Below are 23,012 nucleotides of genomic sequence, written 5' to 3' on the forward strand. Positions count from 1 at the left end.
CCAATGCCATGGTTACCTTTTTTTAACATGTTCAATGCAACTCATCTTTCTTTTACTAGCAAGGTTATAATAAACTTATCAATTAACTTCGAATAATTGGATAATTATTTAAATAAAAATAATTTATTGCGCGTTTGGTTGTTGTATTATTTAATCATTAGTGTATATTGGGATTTATCTGATAATCGACCTTTGAATGTTTTCATAATAAATTGCACTAACAGCAGCGTTGCATCAGAACATGTCATTTCTCCCTTATTTAGTTCGATCTAATTAAATACGAAACGCATTTACATCAAGTTTAATAAACGAACCGTAACTAAAAGGGAGCGAAATAGTGGCCTTGTTACTTTTTAAAATCATATCTCGTACTATAAAAGAAATGCTACTTATTTAGACTTGATTCTTTGTGAGAAATAAAAGTTTTATAATTAGTACTATTCAGTAAAATTCATTTTCTGGGCTAATCATGTGGTTCCACCGTAAACTGTATTGCTATTCGGGATGTTTCTTTTCATCCAAATGTGTACTTGAAGTAAGCAGACATATCTTTGCAGCAAATGATCATTCATGTACAATACTTAGTTACTAAAAGTTTCCCATGCTTTCTAGGTTAGGCCGTCAGGTACCTATTTTTACTTTAAAAATATAAGAAAAAGAAAATATGATCGTAGACCAAAGAGATTTCCTTTGAAAAAATAAAAAAGGAGAATGTACTGTATTTATTGCCAATGGTACGAACAATGTTATTACTTGAGGAAGCTGAGACTTGATTAATAGAACTATGACATACATCACTTTCTCCTAAACACCTAAAATCTTTTTTCTTTTCTTTTTCCAGAAGAAATTAACAGTAAAGTTACCATCGTCTGCGCCATATATTTGTACTATTCAATTATGAACACTCTTTCAAGTGATATTTTAAAACAAAATTAAAATCTATTCATTCTGTAAATGCTCCTTCTATTGTCTGTTTTATTGAATGAAATGCAACTATTTGGCAATTGCATCAAACAGTTTTGCTTTAGTTTTCTTTGTATTTCTTTTATTAAGAACAAAGATTCTTGAAACAATAATATAAAATATATTGCAATCATTTTAAACTTGACCTAATTGAGGTTGTTCAATTAAAAATTTACAAGTGTTAAGTACTCAATAGATAGCAAGCTAATCTATCTTGTAATTAGTTTTAATTTTTTAATCATAATACTTGAAATTGTAGCATAACAATTGTAATAAATAACGCAAGAATAATGTATGTATTTATCATAAACTAATTCTCGCTTCTTAAAGCATTGGTCTATGTATAAAAAATTCATATTTTAATGTGTGGGAGACCAATTTTCTGTATGTTGTAAAGATAATTATTTTAACTAGTTAACAACCTAAGGACGTAGCAACCAGTGGCATTCCAGTTTTTTAAAAGAAGAAAATTTAAATTGCCCGTAAGAACTTAAGAGGAAAGAAAGAGAGTCATGACTGTTAAAATGCAAAGCCTTAAATTATTAGGAGACGATTCTTTACCGACAAAAGATTCTTTGAGAGTTTTTATTATTCCTCTACGGTTTGGGTACTTCAAATAGAAGCTACTTCATCAGAATTGAGTTTCCTGCATTATTTTATTGAATGTTACCAGAACGTTCGATCAAGCAATATTAAATTATAACAATTTATGAATAGTATACAAATAAATCTTGTTAAAGATTTATTATAGACACACAAAATCCTGTACTGTTTTACTTAAAAGAAAATTTCACATCTAATACTGAGTATTATAGTTAAGACACAACTTCAGCATTGTGTTTAAAGACATTGTAGCTACAAAATAATTGTAGATGCATCCGATATTATGGTTGATAAAAAACGAAATAAAGCAACTTAAAGTTGAAACTTCCATCGCTTGAAACAGATATCTGTTCACGTTTTTATAAGAGTTTTGGGCCTTAGAATGGCAAAAAATAAAGATGTATCTTACATTAGATATCACCAATAAAAGGCCAGCAACAGCCACAACTATGGTTGCAGCATGTCCAAAAACAATGCAAAAGACAATTTAGAAAATTGTGCGTGAAAATAGTAACTAATGGAAAAAGGAAATACAAAAAGGCTAAGTTTTTGGGCTCTGAAATCTTTTTACAAAATGAAAAAAAACAAAACTAAAATAGATTTCTGAAATTTTAAGTTGGAAGTAATTTTGTGTTACAAGTGCAAATTTATGGTCCGTATTTTACTAGATTTTCTTTAATATACTATTAATATAACTAATACGGTATTAAATCAATTATCTATTATCTTTATTTGACACAATTTACCGTCAAATTTTATTTTATGGGAAGCCGTAAAATGTGAGCTTTTACTGATCTCTGTACTGCATTAGTGATTCTATGGCATTCTGGTGGTAGCTAAGGGAACTAAATATTCATTTAAATAACCCAATGATCAAGATAACTACGTTAGAAATGTGAGAATTTCGCTATGAGTATGTCACGTAATTCATTCAAATAAGATTTGTCAATTTATAGGAATGTTCTTGAAATGCAATTTTGTACAAGCGAACTGGAATGGCGCTACTAAGAAGATTTCTTTGACCTAAATCTACCTTAACAGAACCATAACCTACTTACACCCAACACAACATTGCTAAGACCAAAACGGAGATATGGAATAGAATTGTGGAGCTCTGCCATAAAATATAAAACCGAATCAATCCTTTCAAATCCAATGTTCTTCTTGGAATAGTTAATAAACAGTATTATGAATCCAACCACACCCTCATCTCTTCCACTATGTTAGTCCTTTTCCAAATTCATTCGCTCCGCACAATCATCCATCCCGGAAAACCGTCGCGACTTTTGAGAACGTTACTGATCACGAGATTTCCTTATTCCTCATCTTTCACGTAGCCTAGCTGAATGGCGGAGTAATATCTTCTACAAATTAAATACGTACTATGTACTGTATTATAGTCAGGCTCGGCCTTAGGTTTTTTGGTAATCAAAGGTAAATATAAAGATCAGTGTGTTTTTAAGAAATAATATTATTAATCTGGTTCGAACACTCATCAGACTTGGCTCTTACTAATTATTATTCTTTTCAAATTTGTAAATCAAAAGTTTTCCTTTATTTCTTTTTATTTCCGAATATTTAAAATATAATTAATGCTAAAAAATAAGCTAAACCGTAAATTTAAACCGAGATGACTTTACAAAAAAACAGACCATAATTTCCTCCTCAAAAAGAACTTTTCTAAAAAAGGAGTAGAGTTCAGTTCAAAAATTAAATTAGAAATCAAAACATTTTCGATTTCTCAAGTGTGTAGGCTGTGACACGCGTAAAATTAGGCACTCTAGGCTACTGCTTAGATCGCCTACAGCCAGGGAATCCCTCTGTACAGTTTGTACAATCGCATATAAGGGTAGATCGTAAAAAAAAAAAAAAACGCACGAAAAAGGGTTACATTCAAAAACACCCAAATTTGACAATTTTTTCTCCCCTTTTTCTATAAATGATATAAAATTCCCAAATTTTCTTTGTAATATAGGGAAAAATCCTCCTTTATATCAGAAAATTTTTTGCAACAACCCAGATCTAATAGATTTCGAGAAAAATGGTTACCGAAAAAGAGCAAAAACAGCATTTTGAAAATTGTTATTCTTGTTACCCTTTTTTTTTTTGTAAACAACGTAGCGCCTAAACGCGTGTACCGATTTTCATGAATGAGGTGTCATTCGAGTCGGAATTTCATGTAGATTTGCCTTTTGGGGGTCTCGATGCTGTAAATCGAATGGGAGAGGAGTTAGCCCCATTTATGTTAAGCTAAATATTTAATCATGTTTTTAAACCAAATTTACGATTTTTTGTTTTTAAATTAGAATAAATTTCTTCTTGTTAGCAATACCAAACTCACAAAAAAACCCTGACAATATGGTAAATATAAATTAAATGAATATGTATAGATTGCATAAAAACAATAAATTTAAACAAAAAACAAAAAAATGTTAACTTACAATCAGATTTAAGAGAAATAGTGTAAACTCTTGGACACGAACTGAATAGACTTTGAAACTAAAGCTAAAAAACAAAACATTTTACTTAGGTATATATTGAATGGTTGAAATGAACTAAATTATACTAATATGTATAATACACTACGCGTTTTTATTTCTAAAAATGAATTGTTAAAAGTGAATATAATGTGTTTAACTCGAATGCAATCACGACCTCAAGACTGATATTAATTTGCAACGCGAAAATTATGCTTTTTTTTCTTCTGAATTGGGCCGACTACAGGTGCTTTCAAAAGTAAGTGATATTTAATCATAGTTCTTTCAATTTTTGCGTTCTTTTTTAGTAATTTTAGTAAAATTATTGAATGTCATTTGTTGTTTTTTTTCTCAGCATGTGTGAATTTATTAGAAATGTTCAAGAGTGATCAGCGTATCTTAGTTTTTAAAACGTTAATACCATCTAAAACAACTTTTTGACGAATTTTTTTTTTCTAAAATAAGGTGTGGTTTTTTTTACTTTCTGTCTCTACTTACGAAAGTAATTATTACAATAGTGACTAGTTTTTAAAGTGAGATTTCATAATATATTTTTTTAAATAATAATATACCTAATTTACTTATTTTATATTTAGTCCTTTTTTAATTAAAACAAAAGAAACTATGTTTTCAGCGTTTTGGTCTTTGCACTTATGTTTAAAAAGTATGTTTTAACTCTTAGACTGTATTTTTGTTTGATTAAACAAATTTATAAGAAGAAAAATGAACGTTTTATAAACGTAAAAAATCGACGAAATTCTATAAGACTTTCGTGAATATGTAAAATTTATCCCTACAAAATAGAACTTTGAAACGTACCTTGAAAAATAAAAAATTTTGAACAAAATCGTCACGAAGGCTTTCACGAACTTATATTGTGCAAATCTATCCGTTCCAACACTCTGTAATATTAACACATTGTATGGATATTTTCTTTTATCGCTTTTAAAATAGTTGACTTCTATGTTATACTTCAACACAAAAGAAAAGACATTTTTGGGGGGCGTTAATGTTTGAGCCGCTGAATGACCTAATAAATAGAAGACACAATTCTTTTGGTGGTATATAGTCCTCCTTTATTCGTAAAGAGAAGACTACATCGTCTTGATTGTTTCAGCAATGGTTATGCAAAAAGGATGTGACGAAAGTAATCAGGATGTTACAAATTAGGAACACTACAGTTTTTGTATTTATCTATGGGAAAAGGTAGATGAGAGAATTACAATATCAACTAGCCCCAAAATTATGTTTCAGGAAAAGTAATTTCTGTAGCAGTGAGGGGCGCCACGGTAGCCTAGTTGTTGAAGGCGAGGCCTTACATTTCACGTGTTCGATTCATGGTGTAGGCTTTATAAGATATTAAATTTACTTTATGTGAAAATTTATTAGACGCTTTCGTTCTCGGCCAAATTTGGTCCGCCTGGAATAAAAATTGACATTACTTTTTGCGTTTAAATTAAAATTGGCGCCCGGAGCTTAAATTTCCTAATCATTCAGTATCAAATGCAGATTAATTATAGAGCACCCAAAAATTAAATAAATCAACTCTGACGTAACGTTTATCTTGTTACTGAGAACAAGTAGCATTGATTTAAGTTTTATTTGTACAATTCAATTAACAACTTGTAGGCCAATTGAAATTTCTCTTTCGCTTACATATTCTGTTATTAATTTTATTTTTTTACTTTCAAAGACGATAAAATATTACTCTGACATCATAATTTCATTTTATAAAAGACTATTAAAACAAATATGAATTAAAGTGAGACAATCATTATAGTATCCAACAGCCAATAATAAATGAGTACATTCTAACATTGTGTTGAGAATCATTAAATCTCTCTTCTAAAAGCTCTCAATTTCACTGAAAATGGTCGCTTATTAGACTGAATACCGTTCGATATCACAAAAATTGTTTTCATTAGTTTGGCCATACCCTGCAATTAACTAATTCACAAGAATCTGCCCATACTTGAATTAACGCAAGTGAAGTAAGTGATGATGTCCTTAGAGAATCTCAAAGCAATCGGTAACCACTCTTATGTCAGAACAACATTCCGGATATACTAGGAATGCGGGCACTACTACGCAATCGCTAAATCAAATATATTTTTACTTTGTCTTGAGACTATGGTAAGAAGAGAGTGTTGTAATGATCTAATGGAATAACTTTTCCTTTTTTTTTGAGTTTTCCAAAGTATATTCATTTTGTAGAATCTTAAGTACGGAGTTTTTCTGTAAATAAAAGAATTCTTGGAGTGTTGAAATTTGGTTGTAGACAGTTTTTTGATGGTTCAAAAGCCACCTCATGGCCTGACAATTAGTTTTTTCGATTATATTAACCAATTCCAAAGGTGCCTCTTAACTAAATCGATTTTGTTTTTTATTTTTTGGTTTTCAGTGATGGCTACATGACGTATTTTTTGTAGCTGGTCCTAAACTTTGGTCCGGAAGTTACCCAGTACCATAATTATTTTATTTGGGTAGGCTAAGCCGTGGTAACTTTTGCCACTTATTACAGTAAAAATTACTAAAGAGAAACTAAACTTCTGAATAGAGAATACATCAAATTAACAACATTTTTGAATTAGTTTTGAGAATTACAATGAAAAACAGTTTTTGGAAATACTTAAAAATTCTACCAAGTTTATTTAAAGAAAGAGCAGTATTCGTAAATTTTTATTTGCATTAGTTTTTCTCTCCTAAGTTAATAGGGTGAAAAACCATTAAACTATCTGTTAATATTTTTTCCCAATTAAAAACCAGAGATCTGAGATAAACGCATATACGTCGATAAGAATAATTTGCATTTTTCGCTGAATGGTACTCCATAAATTAAATATTGAGATAAAGCAATCACTCGCATGACCAGTGTTGATGGGCGAACATAATGATTATGGAAAAATAACAGAGAACTTTCCACTCAGAATAACTGCGCGATATTCTCTAGAGGCGCCACGCGTTTCGAAGAGTTTGTTATCTTTACACTTGAAGCAGACATTTCACTGAAATGAAGAACTGTGGCAGCGTACAGCCTTTGATGTAATAGTTCGTGAAACTTATTGATTTCGTTTATTCATAGTATAGCGAGCGCGTGATTCAAAGTTCAGTAATCTATTTACAAATAGTAACTTAAAATAAGATATTAATAAATAAAAACTTATTAAAGCTAGGATCACTTTTTTCGAAAAAATATTTTGGGTTGACTTAGACTCGGAGTCGAAGATCGTAGGTCCACTGGTTATACCCCCAGGTATGCAGACAAAGACGAAGATGTTGTTTAACACAATTATAGACAACAGTTTCATCCATATACAGGTAAAATATAAACCTAAACGAACCAGTAGTTTACGAGATATTTGAAGTTAAAGTTTTCATAGTTTTAAACTCAACCAAAATTTAGCTCTCAATTGCTCGTTTCCTACTGCTCAGATTATTACGAAATTTTACCCGATTATAGACAATAGTTATATCCATATACAGGTAAAATATAAATTGAGACGAACCAGTAGTTTACGAGATATTTGAAGTTAAAATTTTCATAGTTTTAAACTCAACCAAAATTTAGCTCTTAATTGCTCGTTTCATACTGCTCAGATTATTACGAAATTTTAGACAATTATAGACAATAGTTATGTCCATATACAGGTAAAATATAAATTGTGACGAACCAGTAGTTTACGAGATATTTGAAGTTAAAATTTTCATAGTTTTAAACTCAACCAAAATTTAACTTTCAATTGCTCGTTTTCTACTGCTCAGATTATTATGAAATTTTACACAATTATAGACAATACATTTATCCATATACAAGTAAAATATAAACCTAAACGTACCAGTAGTTTACGAGATATTTGAAGTTAAAGTTTTCATAGTTTTAAACTCAACCAAAATTTAGCTCTCAATTGCTCGTTTCCTACTGCTCAGATTATAACGAAATTTTACACGATTATTGACAATACATTTATCCATATACAAGTAAAATATAAACCTAAACGAACCAGTAGTTTACGAGATATTTGAAGTTAAAGTTTTCATAGTTTTAAACTCAACAAAAATTTAGCTCTCAATTGATCGTTTCCTACTGCTAAGATTATAACGAAATTTTACACGATTATTGACAATACATTTATCCATATACAAGTAAAATATAAACCTAAACGAACCAGTAGTTTACGAGATATTTGAAGTTAAAGTTTTCATAGTTTTAAACTCAACCAAAATTTAGCTCTCAATTGCTCGTTTCCTACTGCTCAGATTATAACGAAATTTTACACGATTATTGACAATACATTTATCCATATACAAGTAAAATATAAACCTAAACGAACCAGTAGTTTACGAGATATTTGAAGTTAAAGTTTTCATAGTTTTAAACTCAACCAAAATTTAGCTCTCAATTGCTCGTTTCCTACTGCTCAGATTATAACGAAATTTTACACGATTATTGACAATACATTTATCCATATACAAGTAAAATATAAACCTAAACGAACCAGTAGTTTACGAGATATTTGAAGTTAAAGTTTTCATAGTTTTAAACTCAACCAAAATTTAGCTCTCAATTGCTCGTTTCCTACTGCTCAGATTATAACGAAATTTTACACGATTATTGACAATACATTTATCCATATACAAGTAAAATATAAACCTAAACGTACCAGTAGTTTACGAGATATTTGAAGTTAAAGTTTTCATAGTTTTAAACTCAACCAAAATTTAGCTCTCAATTGCTCGTTTCCTACTGCTCAGATTATAACAAAATTTTACACGATTATTGACAATACATTTATCCATATACAAGTAAAATATAAACCTAAACGTACCAGTAGTTTACGAGATATTTGAAGTTAAAGTTTTCATAGTTTTAAACTCAACCAAAATTTAGCTCTCAATTGCTCGTTTCCTACTGCTCAGATTATAACGAAATTTTACACGATTATTGACAATACATTTATCCATATACAAGTAAAATATAAACCTAAACGTACCAGTAGTTTACGAGATATTTGAAGTTAAAGTTTTCATAGTTTTAAACTCAACCAAAATTTAACTCTCGATTGCTCGTTTTCTACTGCTCAGATTATAACAAAATTTTACACGATTATTGACAATACATTTATCCATATACAAGTAAAATATAAACCTAAACGAACCAGTAGTTTACGAGATATTTGAAGTTAAAGTTTTCATAGTTTTAAACTCAACCAAAATTTAGCTCTCAATTGCTCGTTTCCTACTGCTCAGATTATAACAAAATTTTACACGATTATTGACAATACATTTATCCATATACAAGTAAAATATAAACCTAAACGAACCAGTAGTTTACGAGATATTTGAAGTTAAAGTTTTCATAGTTTTAAACTCAACCAAAATTTAGCTCTCAATTGCTCGTTTCCTACTGCTCAGATTATTATGAAATTTTACACAATTATAGACAATACATTTATCCATATACAAGTAAAATATAAACCTAAACGTACCAGTAGTTTACGAGATATTTGAAGTTAAAGTTTTCATAGTTTTAAACTCAACCAAAATTTAGCTCTCAATTGCTCGTTTCCTACTGCTCAGATTATAACGAAATTTTACACGATTATTGACAATACATTTATCCATATACAAGTAAAATATAAACCTAAACGAACCAGTAGTTTACGAGATATTTGAAGTTAAAGTTTTCATAGTTTTAAACTCAACCAAAATTTAGCTCTCAATTGCTCGTTTCCTACTGCTCAGATTATAACGAAATTTTACACGATTATTGACAATACATTTATCCATATACAAGTAAAATATAAACCTAAACGAACCAGTAGTTTACGAGATATTTGAAGTTAAAGTTTTCATAGTTTTAAACTCAACCAAAATTTAACTCTCGATTGCTCGTTTTCTACTGCTCAGATTATTACGAAATTTTAGACAATTATAGACAATAGTTTCATCCATATACAGGTAAAATACGAGACTCGTATAAATTGAGACGAACCAGTAGTTTACGAGATATTTGAAGTTTTCATAGTTTTAAACTCAACCAAAATTTAACTCTCGATTGCTCGTTTTCTACTGCTCAGATTATTACGAAATTTTAGACAATTATAGACAATAGTTTCATCCATATACAGGTAAAATACGAGACTCGTATAAATTGAGACGAACCAGTAGTTGACGAGATATTTGAAGTTTTCATAGTTTTAAACGCAACCAAAATTTAGCTCTCAATTGCTAGTTTCCTACTGCTCAGATTATAACGAAATTTTACACGATTATTGACAATACATTTATCCATATACAAGTAAAATATAAACCTAAACGAACCAGTAGTTTACGAGATATTTGAAGTTAAAGTTTTCATAGTTTTAAACTCAACCAAAATTTAGCTCTCGATTGCTCGTTTCCTACTGCTCAGATTATAACGAAATTTTACACGATTATTGACAATACATTTATCCATATACAAGTAAAATATAAACCTAAACGAACCAGTAGTTTACGAGATATTTGAAGTTAAAGTTTTCATAGTTTTAAACTCAACCAAAATTTAGCTCTCGATTGCTCGTTTTCTACTGCTCAGATTATTACGAAATTTTAGACAATTATAGACAATAGTTTCATCCATATACAGGTAAAATACGAGACTCGTATAAATTGAGACGAACCAGTAGTTTACGAGATATTTGAAGTTAAAGTTTTCATAGTTTTAAACTCAACCAAAATTTAACTCTCGATTGCTCGTTTTCTACTGCTCAGATTATTACGAAATTTTAGACAATTATAGACAATAGTTTCATCCATATACAGGTAAAATACGAGACTCGTATAAATTGAGACGAACCAGTAGTTGACGAGATATTTGAAGTTTTCATAGTTTTAAACTCAACCAAAATTTAGCTCTCAATTGCTAGTTTCCTACTGCTCAGATTATTACGAAATTTTAGACAATTATAGACAATAGTTTCATCCATATACAGGTAAAATACGAGACTCGTATAAATTGAGACGAACCAGTAGTTGACGAGATATTTGAAGTTTTCATAGTTTTAAACTCAACCAAAATTTAGCTCTCAATTGCTCGTTTCCTACTGCTCAGATTATTACGAAATTTTAGACAATTATAGACAATAGTTTCATCCATATACAGGTAAAATACGAGACTCGTATAAATTGAGACGAACCAGTAGTTGACGAGATATTTGAAGTTTTCATAGTTTTAAACTCAACCAAAATTTAGCTCTCAATTGCTAGTTTCCTACTGCTCAGATTATAACGAAATTTTACACGATTATTGACAATACATTTATCCATATACAAGTAAAATATAAACCTAAACGAACCAGTAGTTTACGAGATATTTGAAGTTAAAGTTTTCATAGTTTTAAACTCAACCAAAATTTAGCTCTCGATTGCTCGTTTCCTACTGCTCAGATTATAACGAAATTTTACACGATTATTGACAATACATTTATCCATATACAAGTAAAATATAAACCTAAACGAACCAGTAGTTTACGAGATATTTGAAGTTAAAGTTTTCATAGTTTTAAACTCAACCAAAATTTAGCTCTCGATTGCTCGTTTTCTACTGCTCAGATTATTACGAAATTTTAGACAATTATAGACAATAGTTTCATCCATATACAGGTAAAATACGAGACTCGTATAAATTGAGGCGAACCAGTAGTTTACGAGATATTTGAAGTTAAAGTTTTCATAGTTTTAAACTCAACCAAAATTTAGCTCTCAATTGCTCGTTTCCTACTGCTCAGATTATAACGAAATTTTACACGATTATTGACAATACATTTATCCATATACAAGTAAAATATAAACCTAAACGAACCAGTAGTTTACGAGATATTTGAAGTTAAAGTTTTCATAGTTTTAAACTCAACCAAAATTTAGCTCTCGATTGCTCGTTTTCTACTGCTCAGATTATTACGAAATTTTAGACAATTATAGACAATAGTTTCATCCATATACAGGTAAAATACGAGACTCGTATAAATTGAGACGAACCAGTAGTTGACGAGATATTTGAAGTTTTCATAGTTTTAAACTCAACCAAAATTTAGCTCTCAATTGCTAGTTTCCTACTGCTCAGATTATTACGAAATTTTAGACAATTATAGACAATAGTTTCATCCATATACAGGTAAAATACGAGACTCGTATAAGTTGAGACGAACCAGTAGTTTACGAGATATTTGAAGTTTTCATAGTTTTAAACTCAACCAAAATTTAGCTCTCAATTGCTCGTTTCCTACTGCTCAGATTATTACGAAATTTTAGACAATTATAGACAATAGTTTCATCCATATACAGGTAAAATACGAGACTCGTATAAATTGAGACGAACCAGTAGTTGACGAGATATTTGAAGTTTTCATAGTTTTAAACTCAACCAAAATTTAGCTCTCAATTGCTAGTTTCCTACTGCTCAGATTATTACGAAATTTTAGACAATTATAGACAATAGTTTCATCCATATACAGGTAAAATACGAGACTCGTATAAATTGAGACGAACCAGTAGTTGACGAGATATTTGAAGTTTTCATAGTTTTAAACTCAACCAAAATTTAGCTCTCAATTGCTAGTTTCCTACTGCTCAGATTATTACGAAATTTTAGACAATTATAGACAATAGTTTCATCCATATACAGGTAAAATACGAGACTCGTATAAATTGAGACGAACCAGTAGTTGACGAGATATTTGAAGTTTTCATAGTTTTAAACTCAACCAAAATTTAGCTCTCAATTGCTCGTTTCCTACTGCTCAGATTATTACGAAATTTTAGACAATTATAGACAATAGTTTCATCCATATACAGGTAAAATACGAGACTCGTATAAATTGAGACGAACCAGTAGTTGACGAGATATTTGAAGTTTTCATAGTTTTAAACTCAACCAAAATTTAGCTCTCAATTGCTAGTTTCCTACTGCTCAGATTATTACGAAATTTTAGACAATTATAGACAATAGTTTCATCCATATACAGGTAAAATACGAGACTCGTATAAATTGAGACGAACCAGTAGTTGACGAGATATTTGAAGTTTTCATAGTTTTAAACTCAACCAAAATTTAGCTCTCAATTGCTAGTTTCCTACTGCTCAGATTATTACGAAATTTTAGACAATTATAGACAATAGTTTCATCCATATACAGGTAAAATACGAGACTCGTATAAATTGAGACGAACCAGTAGTTGACGAGATATTTGAAGTTTTCATAGTTTTAAACTCAACCAAAATTTAGCTCTCAATTGCTAGTTTCCTACTGCTCAGATTATTACGAAATTTTAGACAATTATAGACAATAGTTTCATCCATATACAGGTAAAATACGAGACTCGTATAAATTGAGACGAACCAGTAGTTGACGAGATATTTGAAGTTTTCATAGTTTTAAACTCAACCAAAATTTAGCTCTCAATTGCTAGTTTCCTACTGCTCAGATTATTACGAAATTTTAGACAATTATAGACAATAGTTTCATCCATATACAGGTAAAATACGAGACTCGTATAAATTGAGACGAACCAGTAGTTGACGAGATATTTGAAGTTTTCATAGTTTTAAACTCAACCAAAATTTAGCTCTCAATTGCTCGTTTCCTACTGCTCAGATTATTACGAAATTTTACACAATTATAGACAATAGTTTCATCCATATACAGGTAAAATACGAGACTCGTATAAATTGAGACGAACCAGTAGTTGACGAGATATTTGAAGTTTTCATAGTTTTAAACTCAACCAAAATTTAGCTCTCAATTGCTAGTTTCCTACTGCTCAGATTATTACGAAATTTTAGACAATTATAGACAATAGTTTCATCCATATACAGGTAAAATACGAGACTCGTATAAATTGAGACGAACCAGTAGTTGACGAGATATTTGAAGTTTTCATAGTTTTAAACTCAACCAAAATTTAGCTCTCAATTGCTAGTTTCCTACTGCTCAGATTATTACGAAATTTTAGACAATTATAGACAATAGTTTCATCCATATACAGGTAAAATACGAGACTCGTATAAATTGAGACGAACCAGTAGTTGACGAGATATTTGAAGTTTTCATAGTTTTAAACTCAACCAAAATTTAGCTCTCAATTGCTAGTTTCCTACTGCTCAGATTATTACGAAATTTTAGACAATTATAGACAATAGTTTCATCCATATACAGGTAAAATACGAGACTCGTATAAATTGAGACGAACCAGTAGTTGACGAGATATTTGAAGTTTTCATAGTTTTAAACTCAACCAAAATTTAGCTCTCAATTGCTAGTTTCCTACTGCTCAGATTATTACGAAATTTTAGACAATTATAGACAATAGTTTCATCCATATACAGGTAAAATACGAGACTCGTATAAATTGAGACGAACCAGTAGTTGACGAGATATTTGAAGTTTTCATAGTTTTAAACTCAACCAAAATTTAGCTCTCAATTGCTAGTTTCCTACTGCTCAGATTATTACGAAATTTTAGACAATTATAGACAATAGTTTCATCCATATACAGGTAAAATACGAGACTCGTATAAATTGAGACGAACCAGTAGTTGACGAGATATTTGAAGTTTTCATAGTTTTAAACTCAACCAAAATTTAGCTCTCAATTGCTCGTTTCCTACTGCTCAGATTATTACGAAATTTTACACGATTATTGACAATACATTTATCCATATACAAGTAAAATATAAACCTAAACGAACCAGTAGGTAGTTTACGAGATATTTGAAGATAAAGTTTTCATAGTTTTAAACTCAACCAAAATTCAACTCTAAATTGCTCGTTTTCTACTGCTCAGATTATTACGATATTTTAGGCAATTATAGACAATACATTTATCCATATACAGGTAAAATATAAACCTAAACGAACCAGTAGTTTACGAGATATTTGATGTTAAAGTTTTCATAGTTTTAAACTCAACCAAAATTCAACTCTCAATTGCTAGTTTCCTACTGCTCAGATTATTACGATATTTTAGGCAATTATAGACAATACATTTATCCATATACAGGTAAAATATAAACCTAAACGAACCAGTAGTTTACGAGATATTTGATGTTAAAGTTTTCATAGTTTTAAACTCAACCAAAATTCAACTCTAAATTGCTCGTTTTCTACTGCTCAGATTATTACGATATTTTAGGCAATTATAGACAATACATTTATCCATATACAGGTAAAATATAAACCTAAACGAACCAGTAGTTTACGAGATATTTGAAGTTAAATTTTTGATAGTTTTAAACTCAACCAAAATTTAGCTCTAAATATGATTCTGATTAAAAAAAAAAAAGTGCGAAACCTAAGTAGCATAAATCTGATTAGTTTTCACGTAAATTGCCACCAAAATGGTAAATTTGGTACAATCTTTTTCCCCATAATTTTTATATTCTCCATTATTAATTCTACGCGTGTATATACTTGTATAACTCGCTTTTATTATTTCGTTGATAAACAAAAAATAAAATAAAATAATATAAAAGAAGTAAAACCAAATTCATTCTCCGCCTCGTTCACTATGAATTGAATTCATTTCCAGTGACTTGAATGCCGCTTAGAGGGAGACTCTGTAAAAAATCTTTTTTCAGTATTTTTTTGAAATAGTTTTTATCTTTTTTTTATTTTTTAACTAAGATGAAACAGATAATCAATTTAATTCTAACAAAAAACAAAACTCCATTTATCTAATCAAGAAAACATTGTTCGGCAAAAATTTAGTTGTATTTTAAGCAACTATTATAATTACAAACTTTAGATAAATCATTACTATTAAACGGATACGGTTAAATTTTATTAGAAATTTTGTCAAAGGATTTTTCGAGATGACGCTAATACAGGAACTTACCGATGAAATGTAAAAATGTTTTCTTCTGGAAAAAAAATAACTGATTACATAATAATGCAAAGAATAGATTTATAGAAATATTTCCCTAACTTATCCCCTATAAATTTTTAAATGTATAATTCAAGCTTAAACAAAATTATTTAACCGCAACAATGCACACCCATGATCGTGCAGAGTTGGTTGACGTGTATAGATAACCAACTGTAATTGGGTTATGCGATCTACCAATGGCTCACACTAACTCGCACAATTATAGTTATCGCTATCGCCAACTTTTTTTTAAAATTTCTTTACAGTTTTTAAAAAATTTTCTTATCGCTATAAAGTGTAGAAGCAAGCAACAATGGAGATAGTTTTTAACTTCTTCTTTACAGTATATTTTGGAAGCCTTTTAAACCATTTATAACCTTTAAGAGCTACACCAGACGATGAGCAAAGTAGCTTGAAACCAACAAAATCAGTAAAAAAACCTTAAGAAAAATCAAATTCTCTTCGGATTACGAAAATCTATAAATTTCAAAATCTAGAACTGGAAAAGCAATTTTAAATTTTCAAATAAAAGAATATATTAAATAATTTATTTATTAAGAACAAATAAACTATTTTAGAAGACTGACCTCTTTGGACACAAAAACGATGAAAATTGCTGTGCTAAGCCCTGTTGGTGACAGGAAATTCGGCCAAAACAATTGGGAATAGATTTCCCGATTATTTTAGTTTTATTTTTTGTTTTTAAATATAGTTTTTCAAAATTTTAAATTTACTCGTTTAATAGCACGAATTTTTTGTTTTAGCACACTATTCTTTTATTTTAAATAAATGATTTTTTTTTTGAATAATTTTTCATACAATCTTCAAGAGGGGGAGATATAAATGAAAGCAAGGGTACGACGGAACACAGACTGGCCGGTAACTTCACGCACGCGGACAATTCTGAAGACACAGTTCCCCCTACAATAGATATACAACAGGGTGGGGTGTCTTTTTTCTTTTTAAAGGACTCCCCTTCTCCTAGCAGCTGTTTCTCCTATATTTTATGTATTAATTAATCCGCCAGTGTCATCAAAAATTACCTATCTCTATGGAACAAAAAGAAATGAATGAAAGACAAAATTAATTACACTATCCACTTTAAATTTCCTTGGTATTTATTGCCGGCGTTCGCTTTCAGTTGACTTACTTTCTATTTCATCAGCCCAGAACAGTTTATTCGACATAACCTTCGTCGAATTATAACATTTATGCGTAATAAATTCGCTTTAAATACTCGAAAAACGAAATAGATACAGGAAGATATAAAATTTTATTAACTGTGATGGTTCAATTTGTTTTTCTACCCCAGCAAAATTTGTTAAACTTTATATAAATTTGTTTCTAAATATTTTGTAATAATAGCTTTTATTTATTTATTATTATATTTTTTTTCAACTGGATTCTTTCCGTTTAAATAACACTTTTAGCGCTGACACTTCATTTTGAAATGCGTGCACTTGCCAAAATGCATCACTCGCACATTCGAACATTAAAATTATTATTATTAAGTAGATAGATAGATAGATAAAAATTTAATTAATAATTGAAAGTATCAACGATAGAAAAAGAAGAAATTCTGTGAAATAAGGGAACTAAAATCACTTTTTTAGTTGTTCTTACTTCTTACTTTTCAAAATAGATCGACCCAAGAACTACGATCAAGCAGATAGATAAATAGATTAAAATTTATTTAATAATTGAAAGTATATACAAAAGTACATCGGAGTTCCAGTATGAATTATATAACCTCCACCTAATTACATAAATTGTTACAGAATATAAATAAAAGTATACAAGTAAGTAATGAGGGAAAAAACAATGAAAAACCCTCAGCCTCCAAGAAAAGTTTTTCTTCAGGGAGTCCTTAACTCTCCTGTGCCTGGGCACCTTGTCCAAACTATAGTCCTCTATTAGTCTGCAGAGGTGGCTGTGACTTGATTCACACTTACTGAAGATACCAGTAGCGAGGTACTTGATCTAGTGTTCTACTTAGTCCATGTTGGTGTTAGAGTGTAAGTCTATAATACGGGTGTAGCGGGGGGAAGTTGTGGCAATCCTGAGGAATTTATTTTGGATTATTTGCAGCGAGGCGATATTGGATCGACATGCCAGACGTCAGGAGGGACAAGCATAAAGTAACCACTACCTTGTACAGAAGGAGTTCATTCTATGGGGGACAGTTTAGAGTCCCTGCAGAACAGCGAGAATAGTACTCGAATGGCTGCCTTGCCTTTATTGACTCTATCCTTTATATGGGGGGAAAAGGTCAGCCCACGATCCAGTAATACTCCAAGAGACTTGGAGATAGTGGCAGCCCACGGCACAATCCGTCCCCCGAAGTGGACATATCGATACAAGATCGGCCGTTTTCCAAAGGTAAGCTATTCGCTGAGCGTGTAGTTCTTACCACGGACTCTTTAATCGTCTAAAGAGGATTCTGTGGTATTGTCTCGGGTAGATAAAGGCCTACCAAAGAAGGGATACAAAGGAATGGGATTATAGGTAAAGTATTTTGTAGTGGTTAGATTAATGAAATTAAAATATTTAGATGGTTGAATTAGGATATGTTATTAATGATTGTGCAAATGATTTTGGATAGAGACTATTGTAATCGTGGTGTAACGATTGGTTTGATCGCACAGTTAAATATCGTACGTCTAGATCTATCAATTTATTAACTTCTTCTCTTTTTTTGCGTTTATTTGTGCCACAATCAGCGCGTTAGCGCTATAAGTAACGGTGATAACAGAGTAACAAATGATAAGGTAACGAGTGGAGAAGTTACCCCAGTGGTAACACTCTAAAACATTAGATGGTTAGTCACTCTTTTCACTTGAGAGGAGATCACGAGGCCACACTGTCTCTTAAGGCGTCTTGTCTGGTTATCAGGAAGAGTTCTTGAAGAAAGATTTTGAGCTAGAGGATTTATGTGAGATTGCAGGTTGAAGTAGAGTTTTCTGTATCGTGTTTTCAGCGATTTGTGCGATAAAAGGAATGTTAAGGTTAGTGTGTATAGTTTAGTTGGAGACATAGTTAAAATTTAGCGTGTACAATAGATGGAAGTATTGGTTTTAATTCAGTCCTCTTTAAGGACGCCAACTCAGCTCAGTTTTAAACTTGTAAACAGACTGAAATTGATCATCCTGTACATTGGAGAATCGTTGAACAATGAATCAGTGGTGGAATTGTATCTCCTGTCATACGCATCTAAACGAAGCCTAAAACCTTAAAATCTTTGGAAAGAACCAGGATTGTCTACGTGTTGTTATTACCTTGTAGCTAATTTTCAAACTGGGCAGATCAAAGCTTTTTGTAAGTGGACACATCTGGCATGGATTGCAAAAATATATTGGTTGACTAAAATAATATTCAATGGACGTCAATTAAAACTTAACTATTAGGCAATATGATGGAGCAAAAATTTAAATTTATGACTTAAGTTCTTTTAGCATGAACTTTTTTTTTTTTTTAATAGAAAAAAATGATTTTATAGATTCTTAGAAAACTGCGGACGTCAATTACTAAATTGTAAATGCAAATACTAAGTAATATTAAAAGTAAATGCAATTTCCAAGTGTTTGCGTGGAAACTCATACTTAATAATTAGTAATAATGATAATATATTTATTTGCCTAAAGAAAAATACATCTTGTGGCAAGAAGACTGTCATGCACATGTACAATTTTTTACAAAAATTAAGTAATCTTAAATTAAATCCAATACATCCTGAATTATTTGAAAATAATTAAAATATAGAATAATGATCCAAAAGAACAGATACTTAAAATTTAAACTATAGAGTACAACCAGGAACTTAGATACTGCTACTCTGATAAAATAAACTATAAATTTTCGAATACCTAAAATTAACACAGTACTGGCAAAGAGCACACGTTTTCACCCACTATTCTAGCCTTAGCTGGAGCGCTTGGATGGTCTACGAGGGTCGTTTGAAAAGTCCGTGCAAAAATAAAAACTACTTAATTTTTTGGGGTAAACCATTTTTATTTTTCAACATAGTCTCCTTTTAGGCTTATACATTTCGTCCAACGCTGCTCTAGTTTGTTGATCCCTTCCGAATAATAGGATTTGTCCAAGTCTGAAAAATAGCCATTCGTTTCTGCAATCACCTCCTCGTTTGAATAAAATCTTTTTCCCGCCAGCCATTTCTTCATATTGGGGAACAAATAGTAGTCCGAGGGAGCCAAGTCTGGAGAATAGGGGGGATGTGAAACGAGTTGGAACCCTATTTCCATTAATTTTGCGACCACAACTGCTGAGGTGTGAGCTGGTGCGTTGTCGTGATGGAAAAGGACTGTTTTGTGGGCCAATCGTGGGCGTTTTTCTTGCAGCTCGGTTTTCAAACGGTCCAATAACGATGAATAATATGCACCTGTAATAGTTTTACCCTTTTCTAGATAGTCGATGAGGATTATTCCTTGCGAATACCAAAAGACAGTCGCCATAATCTTTCCGGCCGAAGGAACGGTCTTCGCCATTTTTGGCGCAGATTCCCTCTTGGTAACACATTGTTTAGATTGTTCTTTGGTCTCAGGAGTGTAGTGATGTATCCATGTTTCATCCACAGTGACGAAACGACGCTTAAAGTCCTGCGGATTCTTCTGGAACAGCTGCAAACCGTCCTTGCAACACTTCACACGATTTCGTTTTTGGTCAAGCGTGAGCAATCGCGGCACCCATCTTGCGGATAGCTTTGTCATGTCCAAATGTTGATGCAAAATATTATGTACCCGTTCATTCGAGATGCCCACAGCACTAGCAATCTCACGCACCTTCACTCTTCTGTCATCCATCACCATATCATGGATTTTATCAATGATTTCTGGAGTAGTAACCTCAACAGGGCGTCCAGAACGTTCAGCGTCACTTGTGCTCATATGGCCACTCCGAAAATTTTGAAACCACTTATAAACTGTTCTAATCGAAGGTGCAGAGTCACCATAATGTTTATCAAGCTTCTCTTTAGTCTCCTGAGGCGTTTTGCCTTTCATAAAGTAGTGTTTAATCAACACACGAAATTCTTTTTCGTCCATTTTTTGAAAATCACTCGACTTCCTCGATTCAAACGAATGCCAAACACAAAGAAATAGACCGATCTGGCTGAAACTTGGTGTGTGTTCTTCCAAGAGATGCTACTAACTAAACATATCCTCGATACGCGCCAGTAGTGCTATCTCTCTGACTTTGCACGGACTTTTCAAATGACCCTCGTACAAAAAGATATTATTTATTTTTTCTCTACAGCTTATGACCAAAAAGTTTTCATATTTGTCGATATGAGTGAAATATTTAGAGATAAACCTCTCGCGTAAAATTGGTTCACGCATGAATGCTATAAATTAAAAAAGTTATTGAGTGGGTTGTATAGAAGATGTAAAAGATTATTGTTTCCAGAGGATATTCTAAGATTATATCTGTCAGCCAAAAGTAAATACAAAAATACGCTATTAGCGGCAAAAAATGATTATTTTAAAAATATCCAGTTAAGCTTTAACTCGGCAAAAAATTCAAAGGAATTCTGGCGGGCAGTAAGAACATTCCGGAAGAAACCCTGCCAAAATGGTGATATAGGCGTGGAGATTTGGGAAGAGTTTTATGCCGGTGTATATCCAGTGTTGGCATGTGATGATACGAGATTTTTCGGTGTTTATTACCCTATTTTGGATGATGATTTTGAGATGGAAGAACTTATTGACAGTATTGTGATGGCTAAAAAAAATAAAGCTACAGGTCCTGATTTGATAAAAAATGAGCTATTTAAAAACCTTCCACCTGCCTGGATGCATTATTTAATAAATTTGTTTAATAAAATTTGGAGAGCGGAAGAGGTCCCTTCTTCTTGGTGTAAAGTAAACACAAAGATGATGTTCAAAAAAGGGGAACCTCTAAACCCTTTCTAATTACAGGCCGATATCATTGGTGAACACGGTTACCAAGATTTTCACTTACATGCTGAATAAAAGATTGCCTCAATGGGCTGAAAGCTATGATATTATCCCGATGGAACAATTAGGATTTCGTAAGGGAAGAGGATGCCGCGATGGAATTTTTATTTTAAGTTCCATTGTCGGTATTCAGTTGCGTTTTTCAGGAAGTGAAATGTACGGAATCTTCATAGATTTTCGTAGGGCTTTTGATTCTGTATGCCATAGCAAGCTTTGGATTAAATTATTAAATTTAGGAATTAGCCCGAAATTTATTACGGTAATCAAAAAATTATACGAACAAGCAACTATGAACATAGTGGAGAACAACTTACGTAGTAAAGAAATCAAAATCTCCAGAGGTGTAATGCAAGGTGAGATATTATCACCGTTGTTATTTTCTCTGTTTCTGAGTGATGTTGTCCAGTTTTTTGAAAAAAAGGGCTCTAGAGGCGTGAATATTAGAACAAACAAAGAGATATTAATGCTACTATACGCAGATGATATTGTTTTGTTAGCTCCATCTTGGAGGGATGCGCAACAGAAACTAAATATTCTGCATGAATATTGTAGTCTGAACGCTCTAGAGGTTAATTTGATGAAAACTGTCGTGGTACCTTTTAAAAAATCTGGAAGATTGAAAACCTCGAAACCCTTATATTATAATAATGAAATAGTTCCGACAAAAAGCAGTTTTAACTACCTAGGCGTACCTTTTTTCCTCTAGTGGGAAATTTAGAAAAGTCGCTGAATTTTTCATTGCCAAAAGTCAATCAGCCATTCCTCAAATTTTACAGATATTAAAGAATTGTAAATCAGATACGTGGGCCCCAAAAATATGTCTCTTTAATTCATTATGTACCTCTGTTTTATTCTACTGCTCAGAAATTTGGGCCCCTACTTATTTTGATATGTTGGAGAAAGTCCAAATTAAGTTTTTTAAGCTTTTACTGCGATTACCTTTACATACTCCTGACGAGTATGTAAGATTGGAAACTGGACAGCATCATTTAAAAACTCAAATATTTAAAAGAATTTGGAAATGGGGGTGCAAATTATTAAAAATGCCCGCAGACTCTCTACCAAAGATATGCTATATGAGAATGTGTGAATTTTTG

At 31.4% G+C, this 23,012-nt stretch overlaps 1 protein-coding gene across 1 annotated transcript in view; it reads right to left on the bottom strand.

Annotated features, from left to right (window-relative positions):
• LOC141460619 (scavenger receptor class B member 1-like) overlaps positions 1-16,889 on the bottom strand; it is a 167,979-nt gene extending 151,090 nt beyond the window's left edge. The window contains exon 1 of the mRNA XM_074140797.1: positions 16,534-16,889. The gene's annotated coding sequence lies outside the window, so the exon portion shown is untranslated. The remainder of the gene's footprint in view (positions 1-16,533) is intronic.
• Between the last annotated feature and the right edge of the window lie 6,123 nt (positions 16,890-23,012).

The sequence above is a fragment of the Rhodnius prolixus genome, unplaced genomic scaffold (genome assembly GCF_049639745.1).
Source record: "Rhodnius prolixus isolate KJV_2025 unplaced genomic scaffold, Rpr scaffold_6, whole genome shotgun sequence".
NCBI lineage: Eukaryota > Metazoa > Arthropoda > Insecta > Hemiptera > Reduviidae > Rhodnius > Rhodnius prolixus.